We start from the raw sequence: 11,127 nt of genomic DNA on the forward strand, positions 1-11,127 counted from the left end.
TGTTTCCTGTTGTGTGAATTAGAATTGGAGAAGTCACTGGGGCCCTGGGAGTAGTTTCTCTCCAGGATTGTGATCAGTGGCTCCCCATTAACCCTAGCAGAAGATTTGGTGGGGCTCCACAGGGTTAGCCTTATGGTATTTCATATTATTCTCACTGACTTGAAGGATGGAACCAGGAGTCTGCTCATCAAGTGTGACAGTTGCGCAGGGTTGCTGACACTTCAGAAACCAGTAATGTAACTCTTCAAAGTGACACTGACCAAATGAGGGAGAGGAACCAACATGATAGGGTGATGTTCAGAGGGGACAAACACAAGGCAGTAGAGAAACACCAAAACCAAGAAATAACATACTGATAGGGTGCATGGGGATGACAGAGATGGGCAATGATTTGACATTGCCCAGTGGGTGACTTGACACAGTATAGTTAAAGAAGAAAGAACTTGGGGGGAGGGTGTCAGGCTGGGTCCCAAGTTGAGTAAGTCCATAGTGTAGAACTGGTTTTCTCTTCCCTTCCTCCTCTCCCTTCCTCCCTTCCTTTCTCTTTTCCAAACCTAATGTGAATACTAGCATATAATAACAAAAATACAGCATGGAGTTGCTGGGAAGTAGAGGCTGAGTTTTGTAATTAGAACTAACCTCAGAGTCATTTAGTCCAACCCACTTATTTTATAATTGGGGAAATGGGCCCAGAAAAGCCCAATGTCACAGTGTTAGAAACATACCTAGAACATGGTGCAGTAATGTATGACCTTTCCCATGGTCCTCAGTTTTCCCCACCTTGCCTAGCATTGGTTAAGCCTTTTAAAACATCAGTGGGTCTGCTCTTGCTCAACACATTTTCAGCATATGTGGAAAAGCTGGAGAGGGTCTGTCTGTAGAAGAGCAAAAACAATGTACCAAAGGACTAGGTTTTTTTTCTTTTTCTTTTTCTTTTTAGAAAGGAGGAAGCTGATGAGGTAACATCCAATAATTGTGGAGCACCTTTGTGGAGCATGTGACAAGTACACTAGATCATCTTCAAAAAGTTAACTCCTAAATAAGGACAGAGCTGATGATCTATTCTCCATTTCTTCTGAAAATGATAGAGGGAAATGATTAAGTTAGACACAAAGAAAAACTTCGCTACAGATAGGAGATGATCATGGCTCTTACTGAGTCTTGGAAAACAGCTGTGAAGTTGAATGAATGAATAACAAGGAAAACACTGCTGTTCATCTTCCTGAAAGCAGAGGGCTGCTTTTACATGACCTTTTTAGGTCAATTCAGTGTCTTTGTTGTAATAATCCTTTGATTGTTCTGTCTCAGATATTGTCAAATTGGACCTCCTCTTTCAGTGTGTGTGTGTGTGTGTGCACGTGTGTGTACCTCTAAATTAGGAGAGTCTCTATTTGGGGAGTATTCAAACATCATATTTCCTCTAAGAACTCAAGGTGCTATAGCAAACCCAGCTCCAATCCTATGGGGACCCATCAGTGAGAGATTATGATTGGTCTTCACACCTTTGAAAGGTTTGGGTGAAAGAGGTGACCTCCAAGATAGGCAGGGTTTCAATCTAATTGACAGTCAATGCTCTGCCTGGGTAGCTTGGCTATTTTCAGCCCCACTACTGACTGCCAGCCCTGAGCTCATCTCAAAAGCCCAGCTCCTTGTTTGAAGAGGGAATGAGGATTTTATTTCTCATTGCAAAAATCTTTAGTGCCTAGACTGGGTCCAGCCTGCATCCCCAGATTTATCTGGTTTCTGTATTAATCCTTCAAAAAACTGGGCACAGCTATCTCAGCATCTGAACTTGTGGTGTATGTAAAGGGCCAGAGGCTGGTCACTGTAGAAATCTCCACAGGAAACGAGTATGGTTATCAAGACTTGGCCTGTAGGCCTGACCCTGTACTTGTTTACGTACTATGAAAGATAGAAGGTACCCCCTTTGGGATATATACAGTCAGGAAGACAAAACTGAATTATGACAAAATGAATGAAGTGCAAAATCTAGTATGTGACTTCAATTGTATGGTAAACATTAAAGGGGCTGGAGAAATTGCAAGAAAGGCTATGGTGGGATTTGGTGGGCAGTGTGTGTGTGTGTGTGTGTGTGTGTGTGCGTGTAATACTGGCCATTCCAAATTATGATTAAAGTGTCAGCCAGAGCATGGAGATGAGAAGGTCTAGGCATGCTTGAAGAACAGTAAGGGGACTTGAGCAAAGTAGAGGGTTCAAGTTAAATGATGGGAAATCAGATTGGAAAGGCAGGTGGTGGAGGTCTTCATAACAGCAGAGGCATTTGGGTATTATTGAAGGAGTGATGGACACACTGACTTTTTCTCTTGCTAATGGTTTTATAGAAAGAAGACAAAACCCCCTCAGTTCCTCTATTGCTCCTTCTCTTCTGCAAGGAGAAGGATTTTCAGAGTAGAAAGGACTGAGTGAGCACCAGGAAGAGGCTCCTCAAGGTAGTCCAAGAGAGTCTCTCGCTGCTTGGAGAAACTATCTCTGAGTCAGGGTCAATAACAGCCTAGGACATTGTGAGGACTTGCAGCTTAAATGGCAGGAAAAACCACTTTGAAAACCCCACAGGGAGTGAGGGAGATGCACACTGCAGCTTAGAGATGGGCAAACATGACTCCACAGATTTTCAAACAGGAAGAGATTAATTCTACAAATTATAGATCAATAAGTAATATTCATTGCGAGCAAGATGCTAGAACAAATGATTAAAAGGACGGTTGTGGAACACTTAGAAAAGGAAACGAAGATCACTGAGCCCCTGCGTGAATTTGGGAAAAACAAATCATCCCCCACTCAGCTTACTTCCTTTGATAGGGTGACTGCAAGAGTAGCTGAGGAAAATGCTATGCCTACAATGTACCTGGAGTCAAGCAAAACATCATCTTGTGATACTGTTGGGACAATATTGAGAAATGCAGGGTGGGTAAAGATAAACCTAGATAGATTCTTAACTGGTTGAACGACTACACACAAAAAGGTTCTGTTTTAATGTCACTAGATCAAATTTGAAATTGTACACATAACTGGACGAGAGAGCCAAAATGTGACATGACAGAAGAACTCATAGAGATGACGAGAGGCTGGTGTGATGGGCTCACTATAGCAAAATGAAAGCTAACAGGGACAAATAGAAAGTCACTTATTTGAATTCCAAAATGTAACAGTACAAGTGTAGAATGTGAAAGATGAGTGTGGCTTAGAGAGCTGTAGGGTAAATAAAAGCTCATCAAGAGCCATGAGACAAAAGTGTGGTTTGGTGGCTACAAAAAGTACTGTGGCCTTGGGCTGCGTTCATGAGAATATAATGTCGAGAATAAAGGAGGTGATCATCTTGTGCCACTCTACTTTGGTCAGACCATACCAGGGACCCTCTGTTCAGTTGTGGGCACCACACTTCAAGGGGAGATGCCAGCAAAAGTATATCCAGAGAAAAAGTGAGAATAGCAGAGTGGATGGTGGGGTTGGAGATTGGCAAATCCCAGGGGAAATTTGTCCACTACCAGCAAGTCATTACTGGGCTCATGCGGAAGAGGAAGCTGTAGATTTGTTCTGTGTATGACTCCAAGGGCTCCAAGATCAAATGGTGGAAGTTACAGGAAAGCAGATTTTAGTTCAACATAAGGAAGATGCTTTTTTTTCTTTCTTGTTTATAATGAAAAAGTGATAATAAAAGTTTGGCTCATGATTCCAGCCTCTTGAAATCCTTTTAAAATTTATTACCAACACTTTCAAAAACAAAGAAGAAAAAAGTTCCTAACCTCAATATTCCAAATCTAAGCATTTTACTAGTTTAGGAAGAACTTTTAATGATAAGTAGTACTCTCTGAAATTATACTGGCCTGCCCCAAAAGATAGGCAGCTCCCCCGACCAGAAATATTCAAGCCCTAACTAGACAACCACTCCTTGAAAATGATGCAAAGGCAGTGAAAGCATCTGGTAAAGGACTGAACCAGATGACCTCTAGGGTTACTGAGATTGTATGATATTTGAACTGGAAGGTCTTGTGGTAAAGTATTCAGGAAAATATTTCTGGAGCATAGGTGCAGGGCAGGCTGGAGGAGGAGAGATTGGAAGCAGAGATAATAACTGGTTAAGCTGTACCTACTCTAAGGGTTCAAACTATTTTCACCTCCAGCCCACCCCACCTTGAGTCCCAAAATTACCGTGTCAAAAGCAGCCTTAATGGTTGCCTAATACCCCTCCCTTACCATCTGATGCTTGGTTCCCTTCTTCAACCTCCTTGCCAAATACTTCTCTTGCCTCTGTTTAAATACCTCCAGTGATGGGAAAATCTTGTCCTTTTAAAGCAGACCATTGCATAATACTTGGTCACCACAAACCATTATAAAGTTCTTCCTTAGGTTGAGTCAAAATATGTTTTCCCATACCACCTGCCCTTTGCTCCTGATGGCGTCCTCTGACAAAGCAAAACAAGGCAAATCCCTCTTCTATATCATGAACCTTCCAGTATTTGAAAACGATCCTGAACTACTACCACCATGCTGTTGATCCCTTCTCCAGGTTTAGACAGCTCCAATAGGTCATATACAATGATTTTTAAGTCTTTTCCCACTCCTGATCTCTTTTGTGGATGCTCCGGGTTGCTAATGCCCCTGCTCCTATGTGGTGTCCGAGGCTTAAGGCCATCCTGCACTGCAACCTCCTGAGCAGAGAGGAGAGCACAGCTGTAATCTCCCATATCCTGGCCCTGAATGTGTCCGCACTTCAGGTAGCCAGTGTCAAAAACCAGGAGCTTGCAGGCACCTGAAACACCTGAACCTTTCTACACAGACTGTTGTATGTCATGGTTCTCCTACCTTGCATATAAGCATTTGGTTTTGATGAACTCGGCTACAAAGCCTTACATTTCATTTTCCTGGTTCCTTATAGCCTCCTGGGATCTTCCTGAAACTAGCTTCATGTCATTTACAAATTTGATCAGCACGCCATCAATGTCCTGGTCCAAGTCATGAACGAAATTATTGGACAGGCCTGGGACCTCTCTCCAGGCTGGCAAAGATCCATTAGTCACCAGCTGTGAATACACCTTCCTGTCCTGTGTTCACCCCACATTTTCCCTTCTTATCCACAAGGTCATCTCACACCAGGGCATTCTTAAACAAAGTAAGATTGCATTCTGAAATCCTCTTTGGAAACAAGGGAATGGGAAGAGAAGGGAGCAGAAATGAAACGAGAGATAGTTGAGTTTTAGCTCTTCCCCTTCCTTATCCCCAGTCCCCATGAGTCTGTGGCTTCGATCTCCATGAAGGAATTTCCAGCCTTGAGCTCGGCTATAGAATGGTGAAGGAACTGCAGTTAGGTTCAGAAAACCTGCATTCAGACCCACCTCTACCTCTTCCTAGCTGTCTGACCTTGGGCAAGTTGTCGAACTACTCTGAGTCTATTTGCCCATCTGTGAAATAGGGATGATAACACCTACCTCACAGGATCATTGTGAGGATTAAGTGGGAAAATAGATGCAAATGTGCTTTGTAAAGAGTAGGCACCATACAAATGCAGGATATTATTATTATCACTATTATTTACTGAGTGCCTACTGTGTTCATCAGCATAGACTATGAGAAGATACATAAGATACGATCCTTGCCTTCATAGAGCTCACAGTTTTGTAGGGGAGATATATTTACAAATAACTATCATATAAAGTAGAAAAATAGGGCAAATAGCACCAATTGTTATGGTAATTTGGAAGAGTAGGAGGTCCCTTCACACTGGGGGAAATCAAGGAATGCTTCACAGAGTTCTAGCTGCCCCTTGACAAGTGGCCCAGATCCGACAGATAGAAGTGGTTGAGATAGGACAGCATTCCAGGTGCAGGAGCCTAGGAATGAGAATTTGTGGAGCATATCCGAGGTGCAGGAACCCATCCTGTTTGACCGTAGAGGCAGTGAAGCTGGTTGACCGTATCACAACTTTTTTAGACATGGTCGTTCCCAGCATTCAGCCCTTCAGAATGGGGTCCAGCATTTGAGCAGAACGCTCTTTGGGTTTCATGTCTGTTGTTCTTTAGCTGACCTCCAAGGAGAAAAAACGACTCTTCGGGAGGGTGGAGGCACCCTGAAAGATTCCATGAAGATCACCTTTTTTCCTTATCTGCAGCTGAGAAATAAGCCTCCAAGAAGGGTGGAGACTATGGCTGCATTTAAATCCTAGGAATTTTCAGCTGGAAGTGGCTCTAGCTTAAGGATTCAAGCATTTTCATTGAGGGGAAGTTATCCACCATATATGAAAGGTTTCTTATTCTTCAATCCCGTGAGGGGAGCGGGAAGGGAGAGAAAAATAGTTCAAGGGCTCTCAAGGTCCATTGCCTGATGGTTTCTTCAGAGTTACGGTTATAATTTGGTGCCACCTGGTGTCAGAGACAGAATACAGCACACAGCCTCCTTCCCCTGCTTCCTAAGTTTAGCTGCCCAGCATCTAGGGTCTAGGCTGTCTTCCTTCCAGTAGGGTAGAGCCAGCCATTCAGAGGCACTTCAGGGTCTGGGTAATGGAAAAGAAAGAGAAAGGGCAAGTGTTCCTCCAGGCCTTGTGGCCGTCCTTTTCTCTGTCGCCAAAGTTTCTATTTCCCCCAGAGTACCCCGGGGCACGTCTATTTGTGTTTGCCATGTCCCCTCACCCCCCCACACACTCATACAAGCTCTCGTATGATGACTTGAGTATCTGTAACAGAGAAGACTAGGTCCTCCTTTCAGACTTCCCAAGAGAAATTGTGGGCCTCTAGGGTGGCCAGGGGAGAAAGAGTAAAAGGGTCTGGTCTGTGCCCCCATGAATGCAGATTTAAGTGTTTCCTCTTGAGTGGACTATACAGTTCTAGAACAACTGAACCCAAACTCCTCTATATGAAATATGTTCCCTGAGGCCACATTTAGGCTTCCTACAGTCCTTCTAAAAGGTTGGGGAGGGGAAACAGGGGCCTGGGAGAATAGAACAGATGTTGGCCCCTTTTCCCCTCAAACCTCAGTCAAAGCGATCAAGAAGACTAAAACCGGGTTGGTCCAATGATGCCTCCCAATGGGGTAATAGTAAAGCGTAGATTGAGGGGGTGGCTTGAATTGGGATGGCCAGAGCTGAGGAAGGACAAGACTGAGCCAGTGAAAAGGTTAATCACTCCACCACTGCCTCCATTCTGAAGTACCCATGAAGTCTGATTTTCTGTTGGGCAACCTCGCCACCACCCCATGTGTAGCCTTTTCAGGCTCTTCTGAGCCCTGGTGAACCCAGGGCCACCTCTCAGTTTGGAGTAGGAATTGTAGTAGCATGCAAATGGCTGAAGTGCAAAAGGAAGGCATCAAGTCTATTGGAATGCTTCGATTCTTGGATCACTACTTTTATATGCCCCAACTCTTCCCTGGTCCCTACCACACAGGGTGGTGGGAGAAGAGGTCCCCAAACTGGCCTGGCCAAGATGTTAACAAATCCCTGTTTATCCTACAGTTTAGCTACAGTAGTTTGGCAATTTTTTAAAAGCAACATTTGCTAGGAAACATCTGCGAAAACTAACAAAAACATACAAACAAATGGGTTTATGGGTTAACTCATGTTTCTTATCCTATCTGAGTCAAGTCTAAGTGTAAGTCAACTGATCTGGCATATGGTACAGGGTACCCAACCAAGCCCTTCTTGGCTAGGACAACCTTTCAAAGCAGGTGAGAGAGGGCAGAGGTTAGAGCAAGCTGCCTAGGCTTTAGCCTGACACAGATCTGGTGAAGTCTGCAGTCCTCGGAAGATTCGGTTTCCCATATTGCTCTCGGTGGAGACCTGCTGGCCTGGCACCTACTGCCTTCTGGTTCGGCAGTCACCCTTGGCCCCGGGCTCCTCCACCCTTTCCGTCTCCCTGAGAGCAGGGCCCCTGCGAAACTCCACCCCTTCACATATTGTTTTGATGTTTTTAGGACATGTGTTCTAACAAATACTAGTGTGCTCATGAGTCTACTGGAAAAAAACATTTGGATTCGAGACTACTTCTGAAAATGTGGCTTCTCTGGCAGCCGTTCCGATTACTCTCAGCTAGTAATTCGTTCAGTCCCCTAAAGTGGCCATGTGACCTTAATGGCATACGCAGTTTCTAGGAAGCCCGCTTCAGACTACTTTGACAGCTGCTAGCGCTCCGTCTTTTCCGATTTCAAAGCCGTTAGACCGCCCAACGAGACCCTTTTTCCGGTCTGAGAGGTCGGAGAGGCTCTCAGGTCATTTGTGGAGCATATGTGATTGACATGATCTGTGTCTAATGAATGTTCACCTCCTTCCCAGCTCGGATTACTAGTTCCGCTTTCTTTGCCAGCTTCTTTTTGATGACTCATCCCTCAAATTCTTCGCTCATTCTCCTACCTGGTGCTCGCCCCGCCCGTCCTTGCTCTCTTTAGCTCCTAGTTGTCCCCCACCTTTTTGGGGCATGGGTTTTGTGAATCCTATCGTGTATAGTTTTTCAGTGTATTTTAGACATATAGAAGAAAAAAAAATTACGCACAGGAAAGAGGCGGTTCATCTCCTCATAAGGAGCTTAACTAGTCAGTGTTCTTTGAGCTTTTCCTTTCACATGATGAGGCTGTGTGAGGGGGAAACGCCGGCAGGGCTTCTGCCTCTCTTTCCAGTTCAATACGAATCCCGAGGCACCCCTGAGTTCATAGCAAAGGTCAAGCTGCCCCGCTCCACCAGCCGGCCTCACGAAGGGAGGAGTCCAGGGAGGCACAATTAGGGTTGGAAGTTTATTTAAGACATTGCTGTGGATCCTTTGGGCATCTGCATCTTTGCTGGCGACTGCAGCCCTAAAGGGGAAACAGACCTTGAGTCCTCAATTGGGGTGAGAGGGAAGGGAGGGCTAAAACCAGTAGGAGGCAGACAGAATCTAAGAAACTGCCCTGGACGCAGTCATTAAATAAGTGAGTGGACTTTCACCTGGGCAAGAGGCTCTAGCCATGCTGTGCCTCTGCACGACCTCACAGCATGCTTTCCTAGATAGAGTCAAGTGAAGCCAGATCTCTAGTAGGAAGCTGGCAAGGAACTGCCTGCCGTAATTCATCCCCTTTGGGTGCTTGTCGCCTCCGTCGCTCTTTCATGCTCACACAGTCATCACCAGTTCTTTGCTTTCTCTCTCTCTCATGCTACACCTAAAGTCTCTAATTGAAAGCTTCCAGTTTTGCCTAGGTTTAACTGTACAGGACTTTGTGCTTAGTGGGTACACAACAAATTCCCGGGAGTCTGAGTATCCTACCAAAGGTTAGAGACTCAGGGACCACCCAGTATGCAAAGTGCTCTCAGACTTAAGCATCTATTCAGGGGAAGCTTTTGCACTTTGGTATTGTCTCCGGGAGAAGAGAGTAGTTTGCAGCTTGGGGAAACAAAGAAGGTGCTGAGAAATGTGTAGGCACCTTCCTTTACTATTCCTTCCCAGCCAGCCCGGCTGCTCTCCCTTTGGAGGCCCCTTGGCTGAGTCCCTTCCACAGCTCATTTGCATTGTCCAAGCTCGCCCCTCTGGCCTCTGAGAGGAATGTAGCCACCAAGCAGGAAAGAGGCGGCATGCTTTCTACCCTGCCAGGGTGAAGAGTTAGTGGAGACACAAATCCTATCCCCTCCTCGGCTTCTGTTTCCACCTCCTTTCCTTCATCTTCATCACAAAACAATTCTGAAGCATTTCTTTGTCCAAGGCTCTGTCTGTCCTCATTAGCTTACACACAGTCCTTGCTCTGACAATCAGAGGTAAAAAGGGCTGAGTGACACCAAAACTACAGAAAGCATATACATGGCCGGGGCGGGGAGTAGGGGTCGAGGGAGGCGGCAGAATGTGCTAATGTGTAAAATGTACAGTCCAGAGATGTCCTCAGCAGCGCCACATCCGGGGTCAGTGCAATTTGGATCTGAGGAATCAGGATAAATTCATGTAATTGCGATGAAAGTAGGTGTGGGCAATTATGAGAGTTTTAGATCTAGGCAGATCAGGATGAGCAAAGCTATTGACTCTCAACTGCAAGGGATTCCTAGAGGAGGTGAGATTTCAGAAATAGCTGAGTGACAAAATTAAATGGCCATAAGGTATATACATCCTGAAGTGGGAATGAAATTAGCAGATGGAGTAGACTTTGATCAAGAAACTTTGAATACCCAGTGATTGTTATCCCTTCTCCTCCCCTCTCAACCACATTTGTTGAGTGCCAGCTCTGTCCTAGCTGCTGCTAACAAAAATAATAATGATAGCAAATAGTTATTGAGTGTTGACTATGTGCCTGCCAGGTACTGTGTTAAGCACATTATCTTATTTAAATCTCACATTGCCCTTCTGTTGTAGGTATCATTATCATGACCATTTTGCAGATGAGTGATTCAAAGAAATGAAGTGACTTGCGCCAAGATCACACAGCTGGCTGTAAGTGGGAGAGGTGAGATTTTAATCTAGGCAGTTAGAGTCGAAAGCCCATGAATTTCTGTGCACTCTAACTAATCTTCTAGTCCAACAGTGATGGAAATGGACTCCTTGGGTGGCAGGGGAATAAGGAAGGAAGGCAGGACTTTGAGAGAGGACAAGGGTAAAGCAGAAGATCCCAGAAGCAGCAGCAGAGCTCCCAGCGGGTTATTTAGACAGGCAGGTAGAGCAAGCATCTGGGTAACCAGGATGCAGCAGACACTAGGAGGAAGCCCAGACAGGCAGTGGTTGGCAGCCAGAGTATCTGGCAGCCAGTGACAGAGGCTCTGCCGTGGGGCCTAGGCTACCAAAGCAGGCTGCCAGATGTCAGAAGGTCTGGCAAGAGCAAGATGAAGACTAAAGGTGCCAGTGGGACACTGACGTAGGACTTAGGAGCTGGGGACACTGAGGTAGGACTAAGGTGCCAATGGGACACTTAAGGTAGGGGATTTTATACAACAAACCAGGAAATGGTCCAGATAGTAGAGCTAGGAATCAACTTCTTTAATTCACCCTCCTGTCTATTCTTTCAACATTTTTTGGTTCTCATTATGTTGCGAGTACTCTGCTAGGCTCTGGGGTAAGACATAGTGTGACAGGGGAGCCAGACCTGTAAAACAGGTAGCTGCAATGCTGTGTGATTAGTTCTAGAGGCACAAACAGACTGTGTATGTGGAGTGGGGAGGAGACTAACTTTTATTGG

This window comes from Manis pentadactyla, chromosome X, assembly GCF_030020395.1.
Source record: "Manis pentadactyla isolate mManPen7 chromosome X, mManPen7.hap1, whole genome shotgun sequence".
Taxonomy (NCBI): domain Eukaryota; kingdom Metazoa; phylum Chordata; class Mammalia; order Pholidota; family Manidae; genus Manis; species Manis pentadactyla.